Here is a 19,396-nt window from a genome sequence, read left to right as displayed (position 1 = left end):
TCCCAAAGCTCTGGGTAATGCTGCACTGATTAGGGCTCGGTTGGAGTATTGTGTCCAGTTCTGTGCACCACATTTCAAGAAAGATGTGGAAAAATTTGAGAAGGTCCAGAGAAGAGCAACAAGAATGATTAAAGGTCTAGAGAACATGAGCTATGAGGGAAGACTGAAAGAACGGGGCTTGTTTAGTTTAGAAAAGAGAAGACTGAGAGGGGACATGATAACAGTTTTCAAATACCAAAAAGAGAGTTGCAAGGAGGAAGGAGAAAAATTGTTCTCCTTGGCCTCTGAGGATAGAACAAGAAGCAATGGGCTTAAACTGCTGCAAGGGTGGTTTAGGTTGGACATTAGGAAAAAATTCCTGACCCTCAGGGCATTTAAATACTGGAATAAATTGCCTAGGGAGGTTGTGGAACATCCGGCACTGGAGATATTTAAGAGCAGATTAGACAGACATCTACCAGGATTGGTCTGGATCATGTTGGGACCCAAACATTGGTCGCCATTTTCTAAGGATCAGTGGCTGTGTGGCTCTGAGCCACCTGTGGATCTTTAAGGAGCCGTTTGCAGCTCCTGCTGTTGCCTCCGTTCACTCCCTGGCTTCCAGTCCCTGCCCTGCAGGAAGGTTCTGGCCATTAAACCAATGAAATTGAATCCCATTTCAGCACAGCAGGGCAGAGAATTGCCCATACTGCAGGTGGGGGAAGGAAGTAGGAGGGCTGGGATAGTCATGTGGTGGCAGTAGCCCAGCAAAGGAGCAGCAGGGGGCAGCAGCGGCACTCGTGTGAGGTAGGTGAGGGGGCATTTTGTGGCTGCGAGGGGTTTAAGCCTGGGGGTGGGAGGGGAAAGAGGGGGAGCAAAGCAATATTTATAAAAAAACATTTCCCAGAAGAGAAACATCCCCCCACGATTTTGAATTGCCTTGGGTCACAAAGTCTTAGTGGATTGTCATAATCAGTCCCCATCTCGAAAAGTTTGGGAACCACTGGTCTAGACAGTGCTTGGTCCTGTTAGGAGAGCAGGGAACAGGACTGGGTGACCTCTCGAGGTCCCATCTGGTTCTAGTGTTCTATGCATCTATGCATAGACTGTTCCCTCACTGGGGAGAAAGACAACAAAAATGGGATGGAGAGGAAGCTGTACAGTGCTAGACCTGGGTGGGTGTGATGCCACATGGTCTGCAACACATATAAGCTACATCTCTACCTAAGAGAATTGGGGAAGGTTACTGAAGTGTTTAACCCAGAAGGGAGTCTTAATTGCATCAAATTCCTTCCCTGAAGAGACTCAAGGGAGCCAGAGAAGGAGGAGGAAGCTGCTGCAGGTGCACAGAGTAGAACTGGTCTCCTATGTTCTCTTGCTAACATCAGTGAATCCTGTCCAGTCACTGATCCAATGGAAATACATGCGAAAACAGGGGATTGCCATTTCGTGGAATAGGCATAATGAGAAATTCACCACAATTTAGAGGCACAGGAGAAAGCCAGCCGCACAGCTTACTGATGGGAAGTGCCATAAGAAATGGGCCTGGGAGTGCAGTATATTGACAGCCTCAAACAGCAACATATGGCACGAAGTGGAGAAATGCACTACTACCATCTTCAATTGAGACAAATGGGGAAATGCAAATTTCTGGGCTTGTTCGTTAAGTTTTTACAGTTGTTTTCTGCTCTCTTACTTTCTTCTCTTTCTTTCTCCTTCCTGCCTTGGTATGATTGGAGTTAGTATGCCCTGGCTTCCTGCTAGCCAGATGAAGCAAAAGGGATACATAGTTTTAATTGTTTAATAACCTTACAACCTGGGGAAAACCTGTTGGAAAAATGTGTCTGTGTAGAAAGGTTAGGTGGCTGAGGCCAAGGGAACACTAAATGAAGGGCCCGTACAATTGGATAAGGTCAGTAAGGCCACAGGCTTAGACTCTGAGTCTAATGCATGACAGTGCAGGATGATTTTAAAAACTGCCTCTCTGTTGATCACAAGGATTGCACTGTGCCAAGGGATTCACTTCCCCCAGAGATATTTGGACAAGAGCTGATTGAAAGATTTTCACCACAACTTTTTTCTGTTGAGAAATGCCATTTTATCAAAACTGAAATAGGAACATTTTTCAGGACAGAATTTCAAGTTGAAACCAGACAGAGAAAGATTCTCCAGAACAATCAATAGGCTGGTGTTAGGGTACTCATCAGGGATACAGGAAACTCAACTCAAGTCACTGCATTGTCTGGCTTGGACCAGGAGCTTGAACCTGGATCTCCCACATCCCAGCTATGGGTGCAAAGCATTAGCTTACAAAGGCTTTCTGGTTACAGTGGTTCCTGAGGGCACAAATATTTCTGAGCCACAGACTGCCTCTACAGCTTGGTAGTTAGAGCACTCAAGTCCCTATGCAGAATTAGGAAGAGCAGGACCTTGAGCCATGGTCTCCCACAGCTCAGATAATCACCATAAGCTTCTTGCTGGGTTTTTTTTTTGCTTGTATTTTTCTCAAAAATATTTGAAAAGGTCTTGTTTTCATTCCACATCACATTGAAAACACATTTTAAAACCTCAGAATTTTTTTGCAATATGGATTTCTTATTTTAATAGCCAGCCGTAGTTTGAGTTTCCATAAAGCAATGGTGTTGTACACCATTTATGGTATTATGTTGCCTGTGAGGACATAGTCAAACGAACACAAAAAGGCCTCATTTTTCATCTCTTTCCCCCTCCTCCTCTGTTCACTTATTTTCCATTTTCAAAACTTGGCTAGCTCAGGAGACAGGTAAATGGATATAGGCCCTACTCTTTGGCTATGGCTAAACTACAGAGGTCTTTCGAAAGAATTCCTTCTGGAAGATCTCTTCCGAAAGAACTTCTTTCGAACGAGTGAGTCCACACACAAAAAAGAGGACCAAAAGAGTGATCTGCTCTTTTGAAAGAGAGCATCCATGCAGCCCCCCACTCTTCCAAAAGAAAAGGCCAGGGACTGAAAAATCTCAAGCCATGAGGACTGCTCTTTCGAAGAAAAAAGTACCCCACAGAGCTTCCACACATTTTCTTTCAAAAGAAGCTTTTGAAAGGGGGCGCTCTTCCTGAAACGGGAGTGGAAGAGCACTTTCGAAAGGAGTGCTGCATGCTTCTGATTTACGTTCGACGAAAGGATGCTTTTTGTGAGTAGGTGCATGGCGGGATCTTTTGAAAGAGCCCCCTTCTTTCAAAAAATCTTTTAAAAGAACTTGCTAGTGTAGACACAGCCTTTGAGGTTGCGGATTTAAGTCCGTAAAATCAGTATGTATGATCACCGTACCTAAGGCTTTATTCCAGAACCTTCTAGCGCAGGCCTTGCCTTTGCCAGGTCTTACCAGACTCAGAACATGTGCTGTCAGATCAATCCTCTCTCACCAGCTCTCTCCCTCTAGGGCCCAGGTGCCCTTCTTTAAACTCAGATGGAGTTAGCTGGTGACTCACAGGTGCACTGTCTCTGCTGCCTATTAAAGGGTCAGTGCTACCCTGTGACAGTGTCAGAAACTGGGATGGAGATGGTCAGACCAAGTGACCTGAGCCAGTGCAGTCAGACCTAGTGGTCAGAGCTGGAATCAGGCATCCAGAACAGGGTTGGAGCATAACTAGGAGTATGGCAGCAGTACAAGCAGCTGTGGAACAGTGCTATAAATAGGGCTGGAGCAGCAGAAAGGCTGGAGAAAGCTAAGGCTTAAAGAGGCTGTTGTCACCATCAACCAGGAGAGAGTTCCAAGACCTTTGAAGGGTCACTGAGAAGAGTGAGCTGCTGTTCCTCCCGTGGGGCTAATGTCCCTGGCCTGGGAATCACTTGAGCAGTTCCTGGCTTTTAGATTTGCTGGAGCCTAGCACAGGAGTGACTCATCACCTTACATAATGCCACTAAAATATATGTAAAGGATTAATAATAATAATAATAATAATAATAATAATAACAATAAACAATAACTCTTTCATGACTCATGTTAAATAAGTCTCAGAAGGGTGGCCTTGTTAGCCTAAGATCAAAACCAACAAGCAGTCCTGTGGTACCTTAACATTAGGTCATGAGCTTTCATGGGTCAAAATGCAGTCTTACACTGCTCCTTACAGGGGATACGCCCACATCACCACACCATAACAGTTCATATTCTTAACACCGAGGTACGGAGCACAGCGGGTGTGCAGGCGGAACTACTCAAGCCCTTTAAGGTCAGACCTCTATGTCATATCTGAAGCATGTTGGCAGGACGTGTACTTCCATTACCTGTTCTGCAGACAAGCAGAAGAGTCTGGACTGCGGATGTCACACATTCCACCACGACTAACTGAACGCCAAAAGTTTAAAACAATCATTTTGGTCACCTATTAAGGGACGAGAGAACCCATGAACAGCACTATGAATTTATTAAGTGCCAATAATGTTCTGAGCTAGGGTTACCATATAAAAAAGAGGACTCCCCTGAGAGGTAGTGTATTTGTATCAGTATCTACCAACTCACCTTGTATTAATGTGTTACAGTATATAAAGTACATTAGTGCAATGTGAGTTGGTAGATACTGACACAGATACACTCCCTCTTGGGGGTATCCTCTTTTTCGAAAGGTCAAATATGATGACCCTAAACCCTGTACAAGATATAGAAATTGAGGTGATCTCTGCCCACAGAGGCTCACTATCTTAGAACCCAGAGGAAAGAATTTTCTTTTAAAAGAGCTATTCTAATTTTACTCACTGCTTCTTTACTTTATAGTTGGGGCAGAAAGATGTTTAATGTCAGCTAGCTGAAAATAACTCTGAATTTGAATCGCCACGAGTGCCGTTGAATATCATCATGTTGAGAGGTAGAAGTTGTAGTGTTAAGCTAGTTTGCCATACACTCCTACTAAAATTTTGACTAGAGCTGCAAGAAGCTAATTTCTACTGATTCACACTCTAGCAAAAAAAGTGCCTTTGAACTCACTAATGTGTTTCTGTTTGTTGATCACTTCTTCTTGTCAAGATGAACCATGGTATTTATTCTGGTAAACTAAAAATAATATCAAAAGTCATGACACAGAGGTAACAGGAGATTCCATCTTTTCAAGCAATACAGTCAACCTGTTCTCTGAATAAAGGTTAGACTGTTTTATGGATATAGACACAGTGTGTGCTTGGTGGAAGAAGCATCCTGGAAATACATGGCTTCAAGTTGCATGTAACTCACTTAATGTGAGTTAAGCACAGGTTGAAGCTGCTCTGCGGCTGTCAGCCTGCCTAGCTGCCTGCAGCTGTTGGCAGCTAAGCAGGCTAAGAGTCCATTCTCCCTGCCTTCCCCCAGCCATCTGTAAGAGGGACCTCAAGGAGGTAGACATCGACCCAGATAGTTGGGAAGAGCTGGCAGACAACCGCAGCAGCTGGAAGCAGGAACTACACAAGGGCCTTCGAAAGGGTGAGTGAAGATCAGACAGCTGGCAGAGGAGAAGCGAGCCTGTAGAAAGAACAGCAAGGACCTGCCAGACACCCACTACATATGCAACAGATGTAGCAAGGGCTGTCACTCTCGTGTGGACCTCCACAGTCACAGTCAATGCTGCAAATGATGATCTTAAATGGCGTTACGAAGGACGCGATCCATAGTCTATGCAGACTGAAGGATGCCTTCTATTACTACAAGCAGTGGGGAGCTGTGAACCAAGCTGCAGCCTGGTTCCCGGATCCCTACCCTGACTCGTGTGAAAATCTGAATTATGCAGGGATTGGAAGAATGCACCCCCATGTAACTCAAGGTTTTACTGTAGATTGGTTTAGGATTCTAAATCACTTGTGGGAAATGAGTTTGGCATCCACAGGTCGTATTTCCTATTCTCCCACTTCTACTTTGTGTTCCCACCAGGTCTTGATCGAAAGCTCAGTGAAGTCAATGGAAGCATTGCAAGCAAGTGGTTAAGATAAAATCTAGTTTATATCCACCAAACCCACAGTGTTTCCAATACATGCACATATTTCCAGCAAAATGCAAACCAGAATGCAAAATAGCATAGTCAATGCCACCCAAATTCATCCATATATATATATATATATATATATGTATATACATATAATGCATGCAAGTATATGTGTGCATAGAATGAAAAGGGATGGAGACTTGGGATTTTGAAGGGGCTGGCAGCCCACTGCAATATTGTTATGCAAGATCAGTTGTTCTTGACAAAAGACAAATTTAGGAGCCAATCCCAATCACTGGGGTCCCTTACCATAATACTTTCTGAAGTGATAATCCTGCCTTATTTTGAGCAGAGCTAGTTCTGCTCTCCATAATGACTATCGATGAGTGTGCTGTTTTCTTTTTATTATATTAAGGCATCACATCGGCTATGCAGACAGAATTATGGGAGACTGTCATTATTTCTTATTCTTTCACTCAGACCAGTGCCAAAATCAATTTTAAAAAATTATTTCAAAGTTGCTTTCAACTCAGTTCGGGTGTTTCTTTACAGCTAGCAGATCACCCATACAGTGGAATCTTTATTACATCACACTAATCTAATTTAAATGCATTTTTACTGTACTTGGTTTAATGAATGTGGAATGTGTCACTATGAAATTGCACCATTAATTTGATAAATAGGACTTGAAGGTATAATTTTTTCCAGCATTGCAGACTAATGAAGCTAAAATACATATATAATAAGAAGTGTAAATAATAAATTATTCTTAGGAGCAAAAAAATTAATTAGATCTTACCACAAATTGCATCTCAGTGTTAAAATTTTTTTTGCACTACTGACTTTCAGACTAGTTGGAACATGACTATAATACATGAAAGTTTCTTCAGTGGTTATTACAGTCACACATCCTTGGAAATATACCTCTAGAAATTACTATTGCTCATACCAGTCCTTTAAATGCTTCTGTATCAAATTCCTTGATGTTGCGCCTATTGTATTTTAATAACATATAGTGAAATTCCTATCCTCAAGCTTTATTTATACAAAGCACTGTGGATAGACCAAAATCAGGACTTACTGCTGCATGCAATTTTTCTGCAGAAGCAAAGAGGTAGCTCCTACTGCTTTTGGAGTCAGTGGAAATTTTGCCACTGATTGAAATGGGAACAGTGAGTGCTGTGCAAAGCACAGTCGACGCACATTGTTTTTCACCAGAAAAGAAAATGCCACAGCACTTCAGTCCTTTAACTTAACTAACTGAAGGGAAATTAAAGAACAAGTTTTGCAATAGTTCACAAGTGCTGATACTCCACAGCCAGCAACATACTGTACCCTCAACAGGTTACACTACTGCTCTCTATTTCCTGTTTTTTTCGTTTCTTATTCAGTCTACAAATAAAGGTTCCCCCTCACTCCCATGGAAAAATATCTCCTAGAAATTGAACTTATCATGTGGAGTTTCACCTACAGTTTTATTCATTCCCAGCTGGACATTTATGAATACACAGCAAGCTAAACTATTCTCTGGCTGTTCTTTATCTGATGAAGGACCCTTGGCCAAAATGTCATCTCTAACCTTATTTTCCTTCTCTAATCTGTACTTTAACAAGCAACGTTTTTACTTCCCATTGTTTAATTTGCAGCCAAAATTCTGACGTGTTATCATTTTTGTTGCCAGATAATACATTAAGTTGTACTGAGGGGTAAACATAACTATATTCATTAAACCCTCTAAATGAGCCCACCTCCTGCTTCTTTAGGTGAAGAAAGAGACTGTCATGGAATACTATAGACACTTCTTGGAGCTATTTTCTTCTTGTAAACAGAGGGAGGGAGAGATGAGTGGCAGCTTTTAAAGAAGAAAAAGTTAGGTAAACATAAAAGGGTTTGTAAGATTTCCTTTCTTAATGGCAAGGTTTTCCAGCCATAAATCACAATTCAGTCAATGCCATTAGTTTGGGGGCATTATATCCCCTCATTAAAGTGCATAAACAATTATATTTATTGAAGGTAATGTACTGTGTAGTGCATTATAACGACACTCATTAACATATGTAATCATCATTTGAATGGGCTTTACTACAATGTAAACTGATAATGGCATGATTACCCACTGGGTTATTAACTTTTCTGTCTTAAGATAATAAAAGGTGATGCAACAAACAAAAACTACATATGCATTGACCTTCCCATGTGATTTATGTGTTCCACCATCAAGCTAGGAATCCAGGTAGCCGGCACTGGGCAGACTGACTTTTTATTGCACATTGCATTTGACAGAATAATAAATGGAACTGAGTGGTTCTTGGGTGGGCGTCTGGGAAAAAATGTCCTATGAATAAGGCAGGCACCACTCCAGACAAAAAAGACCCAGCAACGGAAATAATGTTGTCTGTCTCTCTGTCTATGTCTCTGTCTCACTGGCACTCTGCGGCTTATGCATCTTTAGAGACTCATGCAGGTTAATGAGAAGATCCACCTTCCCTCCCCCACCCATCCTCTCCCACACTTCACAGTGTCTGGAATCTAAGAGCTGGTCAAAAAAAAGCTAATGCATTTGTTACGCATCTGTTCGTATTCAGCCAGGTGTTCCCTCTCCCTGTTCCAGTCACACTGATGATCCAATGTGTTGAAGCACAGCTTTACTGTATTGAACAGATTTGTCAGAGGGTTTTTCCCACTGTTTTTTAAAATGCCTGTTGGAGGCATAAGAGATGTTCTAAAGTATTTGAGTATTTATTTTCTTTGTTTAACTACAGTGGCATCCCACTGGCCTTCACACCATGGAATCTTGGGGCCTTAAGTGTAATTAATGGGTCTTCATTTTCAAAAAATATTAAAATGCAAGTGGACTCAAAGATCAGCCACATGAAGCAACAGCCATTAATAACAGGGTAACTCTCCTCCCTGTTCCAGGAGACATATAGAGTAAACCCTCGATTTAACAGACTTAACAGATTTAACAGATTGTTCCCTAGGGGTGTTCGTTAATGCTGAAATCCGGTATAGCCAAATGCTTATACTGTATGACAGTGCACTGATCATCCCACCCCATCACTTCTTCCTGTCCTCTGCCCCCCTCTTCCCTTCCTCCCACCCCATTCTTCCCCTCACACTTCCATCTCCCTCTCCCAATTACCAGAAGAGGAGCTGAATGCCGGCCTGGCTCCTTCCACCTCCTGCAGCTCTCAGAGCTGTGCCTCCTCCGGTCCCTGGCTCTGAGCCACCAGTGTGAAGGTGGAGCTGGCCGCTCCCAGCCTACCAGAGGGCGGCAGCCTCCGACACCATGGCTGCTGCTCTGCGCCATTGCAAGCAGTGGTTGCTGGGCACCGACAGACTCCACGCACACAGGGCTGGGGGAGGAGAGCTCCTGCGCCCCACCAGAGCCCCCCACCACCCCTCCAGCTCCTCTGTGGCCTCAGCTACTGCAGTGGCCCCTGCAGCCCTGGTGGCCCCAGCCACTCTGGCAGCTCCTCCAGCCCTGACGGCAGCTCTGGTGAGTCTATGGCATTTATTGTGGGAGGACTCGGGGGGCTGGCAGACAGCATCCATTATTTCCGAAGTCCATTATCTTAAGGTCCATTAAATCGAGGTTTTACTGTATTTGCTAAAATGTAAATGAGGGTATGATGTTGAAGGTGAAGAGCAATACAGTGGCTATGCCCAGAGAGAGAGGTTGTACCTATAGAACATCCAATTTATTTGCTGTGTTTTGACTTGTCAGTGCAGAAGTTCATGTTTCAAGGGAGGTGTCAGCAAATGGTATGGGTTCTTGGGCTGCAGCAGTTCAGGAGTCAGAGCAGATGGGGCTCCAGATGTCCTTGCTGCATCTCTTGCAGATGTAGTGGGTGTCTGGCAAGTCCTTATTGTGCTTTCTGTGCTCTCGCTTCTCCTCTGCTAGCTGTCTGATCTTCATCTCGCCCTTCTGAAGGCCCTTGTGTAACCCCTGCCTCCATCTGCTGCGGTCTTCTGCTAGTTCTTCCCACTTATCCAGCTCGATGTCTACCTCTCTGAGGTCTCTCTTGCAGACATCGTTGTAGCGCAACTGGGGGCGTCTGGGAGGTCTTTTGCCAGGGGCTAGCTCACCATACAGGATGTCTTTTGGAATCCTTCCATCATTCATCCTGTGGACGTGGCCAAGCCAGTGGAGTTGACACTGCCTGAGGAGGCTGTGCATGGTTGGGATTCCAGCTTGCTCGAGGACAGCGGTGTTGGTCACTTTGTCCTTCCATGATATTCCAAGGATGTGCCTGAGGCAGCGCAAGTGGAAGACGTTCAGCCTGTTTTCCTGGCGGGCATACAGGGCCCAAGTCTTGGTGCCATAAAGGAGGGTGCTGAGGATGCAGGCTCTGTAGACTTGCATTTTGGTGTGAGTGCACAGCTTGCTGTTATTCCACACTCTCTTGCTGAGTCTGGACAAAGTTGTGTCCGCTTTTCTGATCCTCCTATTTAGCTCAGTGTCCAACGATAGGGTGTCAGTGATAGTGCACCCGAGGTAAACGAACTCGTGGATGACCTCTAACATATAGTTGTCAATGCTGATTGATGGAGAATCAGCAACATCCTGACCGAGTACGTTTGTCTTCTTCAGGCTGATGGTAAGCCCAAAGTCCTTGCACGCTTTGGAGAACTGATCCAGCAGTTTTTGAAGCTGGTCTTCTGTGTGAGACACTACAGCAGCATCGTCTGTGAACAGCATGTCTCTGATGAGGACTTCTCCCACCTTAGACTTAGCTTTCAGCCTTGCAAGATTAAACAGTTTCCCATCAGATCTTGTGTGCAGCAAGATGCCCTCTGTTGAAGATCCAAAGGCATGCTTCAGGAAGAGTGCGAAGAAGATCCCGAACAATGTCGGAGCAAGCACTCATCCTTGTGTGACGCCGCTCCTGATTCTGAAAGCATCCGATAATGTGCCGTCATATTGGATGGTTCCTCTCATGTCTTTGTGGAACGACTGGATCATCTTGAGTAACCGTGGAGGACAGCCTATTTTGTGGAGCAGTTTGAACAGACCGTCCCTGCTGACCAAGTCAAAGGCCTTGGTCAGGTCGATGAAGGCTATGTAGAGTGGCTTTCTTTGCTCCCTGCACTTCTCCTGAAGCTGCCTTAGAGAGAAGACCATGTCAATGGTAGACCTCTATGCGCGGAATCCACACTGTGAGCCACACAAGTCACATAAAGCCACCTTTGTTCTTTGACTCAGGTTCTGCAGCTAGCACAGTTTGTCCATGTCCAATAATCAGGATTTAATTTAAGATTAATTCTACCACTAAAAAGTTAATTCTGTTGTTGTCCTATTAGTGTTGATATCAGCTCTTCCTTGGAAACATTTGGCAACTCCCATTACCTCAATATTGCTTGAAGAAGCCCTCCTGGCCTGGGAGGAAGCTTGATATCTGCTTTTAACTCTCCAGAAAGCTCTGATCTGGTGGGCAGCTGTCTGTCAGTCGAGGGTCTAATAGAATCCTGAGATCAAAGTGGGAAATTTGGTATTATGCCCCATTTTATTTAAGTTCTGTAGAATTATATGGCTTCTCAGACATTTCATGCGATAGTCCTGAGTCATCTTTGCACCAACTAGGGCAGCCGCTCACCAGGGGATTTGGTACTGTGGAAGGGCAGCTTTAAACACTACCTGTGACATTACAAGTGTCCTGTCAATAGAGGCTGCCTCAAGGTTGTGTGGGCTCACCATGCGACGCCCATCTCAAATCAGCCCCAGCCAGTTAGGAAGCTGCTTCGGGATCCCTGCTCCCCCAGGAGTTGTGAACTTTTCATATTGCATTGACCTCTCCTCTGCCAAGGAAAGATTGGAAGTTAAAGATAAAGATGGGACCTCCTGGTATCTTTTCCACTGAGGAGATATTTCCTCTTGTGCAATTGTTTTCAAAGCCTCAATACAGACCTAAGAGCTTTGCATGATAGGTACAGTAGGCTGGGTATAATTACCACAGCTGCCACAAATGGCTCATTTTAACAAGAGACCCCCAGGAAAACCTAGTTTAGCCTGCAGCATAAACAACAAAAAAATACACTTAAACAAGTAGATTTGGGTCTACAGAGGTAAAGCTCAAGTCTGACTAGCTACATTTTGTTACTAAGCAAGACTGAAAAAAATACATTGAAGAAATATGGGTTACCTCAAAACTCAAGTTGTTTACTTGTACCCACTTATTCCTTGTTGCTTTAGTTAAAGAGACATTAGGATTCACTGTGGCCTTAAACCAACTATCCAGTCTGATAAAGTACATGGTACTGCACTGAGCACAGCCTGGAAGGCATTAAACATTCCTTCAGTCTCCACAGAGGCCAATGAAAGAGAAGGGTCTTAGAACTAGAGCTAATAAGAAAATGAAGGACAAAAATAAGTGGATATTTCCTTATTTTTTCTTTATTTTTCAATGAAATATCGATTCTTTTGAAATTTTCCAATGGTCTCTTGTCAGTTGGAATCAGGATTCAGGAAACGTCTCCCAAATAACACATTCATTTATAGGCATATGCTGCTAGGATCTAGATCATTGTGACATCAGGGTAAAGAACAAGAAGACTGTGTCTACACTTGCATTCCTCTTTCGAAAGGCGCATGCAAATAAGGGAAATCAAAAATGCAGATGAGGCATGCTTTCGAAAGAACTGCATCGACACCGGTGTGGCTAAATTAGCCCCCTCCTTTCAGAAGGGGCATGGTAATGAGACGCTTCAGCAGATGCTAATGAGGAGCTGCCATGAAAACAAAGCACCTAATTAGCATAATGGCAACAGTGAACGTTTTGAAAGTGCTGCTTTTGAAATGTGTGCTGCTTGTGTAGACAGGGGCCTTTCGAAAGGACCCCCTGGACTTCAAAACCCCTTTCTTCCCATTTGGTTTTGGGAAGAAGGGGCTTTTGAAGTCCTGAGTAGTCCTTTCAAAAGTTCCCTGTCTACGTAGGCAGTGTGTGTTTCGAAAGCAGCACTTTCGAAACGTTCGCTGTTGCCATCATGCTAATGAGGTGCTGCATATTCATGGAAGTGCCTCATTAGCATCTGCTGAAGTGGCTCATTACCATGCTCCTTTCAAATGGTGGGGGCTAGTGTAGTCCATGTCTCAATACTTTTTTCTTTCAAAGGAATAATATGCAAATGAGGCACCAGATATGTAAATCTGCACTTCATTTGCATTTTTGATTTCCTTCATTTGCATGCCTCTTTTAAAAGAGGAATGCAAGTGCAGACATAGCCGAAGTGTTCTACTTAGTCTGTGTCGACACTACATGATGAAGTACAATTTAAGTCAATTATCTTGATTTTACAATGTCGCTGTCTTCACTGTTAGTATCATTAGATCGATTTTAGGGAGCACTAAGATTGATAGCAAAACATCATTGAAAGGAGCTAGGTGCAGTGTCAAGTTCAAATTTAAAAGGTCGACTGCATGCTAGAGTGGAAGAACCATGTCTTTGAATCAAATTCCTTAGCCTCCAGAGGTATCCTGTGTGTATCCCACAATGTTCCACAGTGCTCCACTCTGGCCACTTCCATCTCCGCTCTTCTCCAAGTTTGCAGGAATTATGTAACAGGAAGCCAGTGAATTTGAATTTGGCACCAGGAAGCCCATGGCTGTGGGGTCATTCTTGTAGGAGAGGCTGAGAAACTTCTTTTCTTTGCTATCAGCGCTGTGAGTGCCTCTAGTCATTAAAAACTGCCCCAACAAGGAGTACGTGGTTCTGGTTCTACCTTTGCAAACTGAACGCTTGTATGTTTTCTTCTGCACTGGGGTGAGCAGTTGCCCTGCCGCACCTTGTGGCAGCAAGGCTATTGCGGGGGGGTGGGGTTGGGGTGTGTGTGCTTGTATGATCAAGAAACTTCTTTTCGGTGGTTTTCATTTGTTCACGGCTCCCTCTTCCCCCACAGGAGCCATGCAGTCAGGGTCTTTTCCATGCCCAACCACATCATATGGCTAGTTCCTACCCAATAAAGGGACATGTCTGCTGTTCATTGAAGACCATGCTGTCAGGCAGCACCATATTCTGGGCTGCATGCAGTGAGGGCTTCAAGGGTGGGAAAGATTTTCAGGGACTTGCTGCCACTCGGGGGAAGTCTTCCCCTGTGGCTAAGATTTTTGGGGACTTACAGCCACAGGGAGGGACAATTCCAACTGGCCCTCGAGCCACAGGCCCCACACATCCATGCCAAAAGTATTTTCAGGGACTGTGGCAACTGGCCCTTCATCCTCCGATCCACTGAACCACCCTCCCAGGAGATGAGGGGGCCTGGCATCCTGACAGTCAATCAAGGCTGACCCCCAAGCTGAGCACTATCACTTGCTGAAATTTGGTGAGCCTCATCCCCCATGTTGGACAACACTGCGTAGCGCAGTGGGAAGCCCAAAATCTTTTTCCTAACCTTTTCTATCCTCTTTCTTCGCACTTTGGACCGCTTAAAACAGGGGAAAGTGTCTGGGGGGCCAGTTGAGAAGACACAAACACTGACACCTTGCAGCACTTTAAGCACGTTGCAGACTCCTGTGGCTTTTTGTAAAATCTTTGATATTTCCGTTAGAAAAGCAAAATATTTCAGACCTATCCTGTGTTGGACAACTGAAGTGTAGTGGGAAGTCAAAAATCTTTTTCCTAACCTTTTCCATCCTTCTCTTTTTTCAAGCTTTATCAAATTCCTTATCAAATGGCCACCATTAGACAGGGAAAAGAGTGTGGAGGGCCAGTTGAGAAGACACAGACACCTGCTGGTTTCTGTAAACTCTTTAATAATCCCATTCCCTGAGCACTACTTGGCTTATCAGGTGGAAGCTACACCATTCTGCCCAGGCTGGGATTCTTTCGAGGAGGGGGAGGTGGATGGAGGGCCAGTTGAGATGGTACAGACCCCTTGGTGATCCAAGGACAGTATGACAGTTCCCTGCTTGGTGCCCTACACCTTCTGAAGCCAGTCTATTTGGTTTTCCTTCACCTGGGATTCCCTAATTTTCCTTGTTACATTCAGAAAAAAATGGCCAATTGCTTTGCACGGGAGGGGAATGATGGCAATGCAATCTGGGAAGGTGACATCACATACCCACATTCATCTGTGGGGCCTTCTTTTCTTATACTACACCAGCAAAAAAAACAAAATGTTACAGGGCAGGGGAAACTGTGGGGTAGGTTCCCACAATGAACTGCTGCAGCAGTTGATGTTTGGCAGTTAAGCATGGCAGTAAGAAGTCAACTTTGTGTGAACATTGTGGGGAGGTGAGGATAGTCAAATTTGAATTTATAAAACCCAGCATTATAAAATTGAGTTTAATAAGTTTGAATTTCTCTCTTAGGCTGTGTCTACTCTATGAGATAACTTTGAATTTAAGACAGTTAGCTTGGTTGTACCAAGTGATTGTCTTCACTGTAAATACCATTAGCTTGATTTAGGAAGCACTAAAATTGATTTAATATCAATATCATAATATCGTCGGAACCAGGTGGGTGTTGGGTTCAGTTGGAATCAAAAAATCCACACAAAGGGTAATGTGGAAGTGCCATGTGTTTAAATCAAATTCATTAGCCTCCAGAGGTGTCCCATATGTGCCCCACAATGTCCCATAGTGCTCTGCTCTGGCCTCTTAGGTGTGCAGGAGTTAGGTAACAGGAAGACTGTTTCAATTTGGCACCAGAAAGCCCATGGCTGTGGGGTCATGTTTGCTTTTCTGGGAGGTGGATAAATGTCTTTCGTTCTTTGCTATCCTTGCTGTGAGCGCGTCTACCCATTACAGTTATCTCCAACAGGGATTTCATGGAGTTGCTATTTGCAACTCTGCTAGCTATTTTTGTTTGTGCACTGCCTTGGTGCCAGCCACTGTCTCGCCACACCACGTGGCAGCTAGGCTGTGGGTGGGGGTTGTGCTTCTCCAGAAACATCTTTTCAGCTGTTTACATTTGGTGCAGAGACCCCCTCCGTTTCCCTCCCTCTGAGGCGCCAAGCAGTCTGGAACTTTCCTGCATCCAACTACATCAAGTGGCTTGCCCCTGAGCCAATAAAAGGACATGCCTGATGTTCAGTGCTGACCATGCTGCCAGGCAGCTTACGTGCAGGGAGGGGCTTGCAGCCACCCAGGGAAAGTCTCTCTTGGCTGCTAAGATATTTGGGACTTTGCAGCCATCTGGGGCAAGTCTCCTGCAGTAGCAAAGATATTTGTGGGCTGGCAGCCGCTTAGGGGACGTCTCCCTCAGCAGCTAAGATATTCTGGGGCCTTGCAGCCACCCAGGGGAAGTCTCCCTTGTAACTGAGGGCTAGCTGTCACCAAGTGAAAGTTGGCTTTAGTTGTTATCATTGCACTTTCTTGAACTTTCTTGAACTTTGCACTTTCTTGAACTTTGCCCAAAATCCTCTCTTCAAAAACTGCACAATCTAGTCTCTCTTCATGCTTTCTATTGTCCCTGCTGGGGCACAGAAGACCTCTCTTTCAAAACCTGCACTATCTTCTCTCTCTCCATGCTTTACATTATCTTGCCCACAAACATCCCTGCCTCACAAAATCCCGACAGCTAAGATTTTTGGTGATTTCAACTGGCATTTTGATTGGCTCTGCAGCCATAGACCCCAGAACAAAAATCTTTCCAGGGGCTTGCTGCATGTCAAACACTTTCTGCTTTTTGTAAACTCTCTGATATTTCATTTATAAAATCATTTTCCTAACCTTTCCTATCCACTTTCTTCATGCTTTGCCCCTCTCCCCATGCCCCCATCAAAAAAAGAAAGCACAGGGAAGAATGGATGGAGGGCCAGTTGAGAATGATATTTCAGGGGTATTTTAGTGCCATCACGTTTTGGAAATGTGTTCTGTCAGAAGCTCAAAAATCTTTTTTCTAGCCTTTCCTAGCCTCTTTCTTCATGCTTTGATCCCTCAAAAAAACAGGGAACAGTGGGTGGAGGGCCAGTTGAGATTCCTGTTTACATTATAAGTTGTGTATGAGATTTCACTGCCATCCCCTCTGTTGACAATGTCTGTTTAGTGAAGAAGGAAGACAAAAATCTTTTTCCTAGCTTTTTCTATCCTCTTTTTTTCTAACTTTGCACTCCTTCATGCAGGGAAGAGTGGGTAGAGGGCCAGCTGAGAACACAGACTGTGCACAGAAGTTGTATAAAGAATTTGGAAGCCAAGTACCCTCCTCTCAGCAACTCTCTTTTTTCAAAAACTTTGCTCTCTCCTCTTTCTTCATGTTTTTCATTGTCCCTGTGTTATTTTCAGGGATGAGATGCAATCAAAGGAGGAGGGGGCAGTCAGTGGAGGGCCAGTTGAGAACACAGACTGTGCATTGAAGCCATATAGTGGACTAGGAACCCAAAAACCCTTTCCTCAGCAATTCCCACCCTAAATATACAATTGGGGCCTTTCTGCTGCACAGGGGGAGTACTTCAACTGGCCCCCCACCAAAAATATTTTGGGGCCTTTCTGCCACCAGGGTAAGTCTCCCCTGGTGGCTAAGATATTTGGGGCTTGCTTCTGCTGGGTGGGGAGGTCTCTCCCAAAGTCTGGGATATTCGGGGGGGGCTACATGAATTGCCCCCTTGCCCTAAATATACAATCGGGGCACTTCTGGTGCACAGGGGGAGTACTTCAACTGGCCCCCCACCAAAATATTTTGGGGCCTTTCTGCTACTGGGGGGAAGTCTCCTCCAGTGGCTAACATATCTGGGGGGGCCACTTCAACTGGATCCCAGTGAACCCCCCCCACACCCCATGCACCAGCAAGGACCCAGGGGAAGTCTTTCCCAGTGGCTAAGATATTTGGGGGCTTGATACCACTGGAGGAAAGTCTCCCCAGGCAGCTAACATATTCCTGGGGACTACTTTAACTACCCCCCCACTGAAAACCCCCTACACCCCAGCAAGGACCTGGGAGGTTTGCTGCCACTGGGGGGGAAGTCTCCCCAAAGGCTAAGATTTTCAGAGGCAGTGGAACATTTAAACCGGCTCTGTAGCCGCACACCACAGTCCCCCAGCCCTGCCAAAAATATTTCCAGGGGCTTGTTGCCCATTGCAGACACCTACTGCTTTTTGCAAGAACTTTGACATTTCATTTATAAAATCTTTTTTCCTAACAGTCAGTGGGTGGCCAGCTGAGAACACAGACTGCGCACAGAAGCTGTATAATGAACTGGGAAGCCAAATACCCTCCGTTCAGAAACTCTCTTTTTAAAAAAAAAAACTTTTCTATCAACTCTTTCTTCAAGCTTTTCATTGTCCCTGTGTTATTTTCAAGGATTGGGTGCAATAACAGGAGGGAGGACAGTCATTGGATGGCCAGTGGAGAAGACACACACTTGCTGGGTTTTATGAAATCCTTGATAATTCAGTTACAGAAGAAAGAGATTTCTGTTAACTTTGCCATCTTCACTGATGCCCTACTTTTCCTTCTTTTGGACTGGAAAAATGGACATTTGCTTAAAATGGGAGGGGAATGAGAACAATGCAATGTGGGAAGATGATGTCAAAGAACAATGAGCATATCCAGAACGATAGGGGGATGAGGGAACTTTGGGATAGGTTCCCACAATGCACTACTGCAACAGTCGATGTTTGCTGATTGAGCGTGGCATCAATAAGTCAACTTTGTGAGGAGCATGTGGGGAGGTGAGGACAGTTAAAATCGAATTTATAAATTCTAGAGTTACAAAATCGATATTAATAAATTTAATTTTATCTTGTAGTATAGGTACAGCCTTGGCATAGATGTAGCCTAAGACAAGAAGGACCACTCAAAAATAGCCCAGCTAAAATTATCAAAGAATACTTAAGGAGCTGATAGAAGAGGTTTCGGAGCCTTTACTTATCATCTGTGAAAAATTCTGGAAGTCAGGAGAGATTCCAGAAGACTGGAAAAGGGCAAACATAGTGCCTGTCTATAAAAAGGGAAAAAAGAACAACCCAGGAAACTACAGACCAGTCAGTTTAACTTCTGTGCTGGGAAAGGTAATGGAGCACACAATTAAGGAATTCATCTTCAAAAACATCTGGATGAAAATTAGGTGATAGATAACAGCCAGCATAGATTTGTAAAGAACAAATCATGCCAGACCAATCTGATAGCTTTTTTTTGACAGGATAACAAGTCTTGTGGATAAGAGAAAGGCTGTGGATGTGGTATATCTAGACTTTAGTAAGGCATTTGACACAATCTCACATGATCTTCTTATCAATAAACTAAGCAAATACAACTTAGGTGGGACCACTGTAAGGTGGGTGCACAACTGGCTGGATAACTGTTCTCAGAGAGTAGTTATTAATGGCTCGCAATCACAATGGAAGGGCATAACAAGTGGGGTTCCACAGGGATCTGTTTTGGGATTGGCTCTATTCAATATCTTCATCAACGATTTAGATATTTGCATAGAGAGTACGCTTCTTAAATTTGTAGATGATACCAAGCTGGGAGGGGTTGCAACTGCTTTGAAGGATAAGCTCATAATTCAGAATGATGTGGACAAACAAAGAAATGGTTTGAGGTAACCAGGATGA

Source organism: Carettochelys insculpta, chromosome 2, assembly GCF_033958435.1.
Source record: "Carettochelys insculpta isolate YL-2023 chromosome 2, ASM3395843v1, whole genome shotgun sequence".
Taxonomy (NCBI): domain Eukaryota; kingdom Metazoa; phylum Chordata; order Testudines; family Carettochelyidae; genus Carettochelys; species Carettochelys insculpta.
This window is presented reverse-complemented; position numbering follows the sequence as displayed.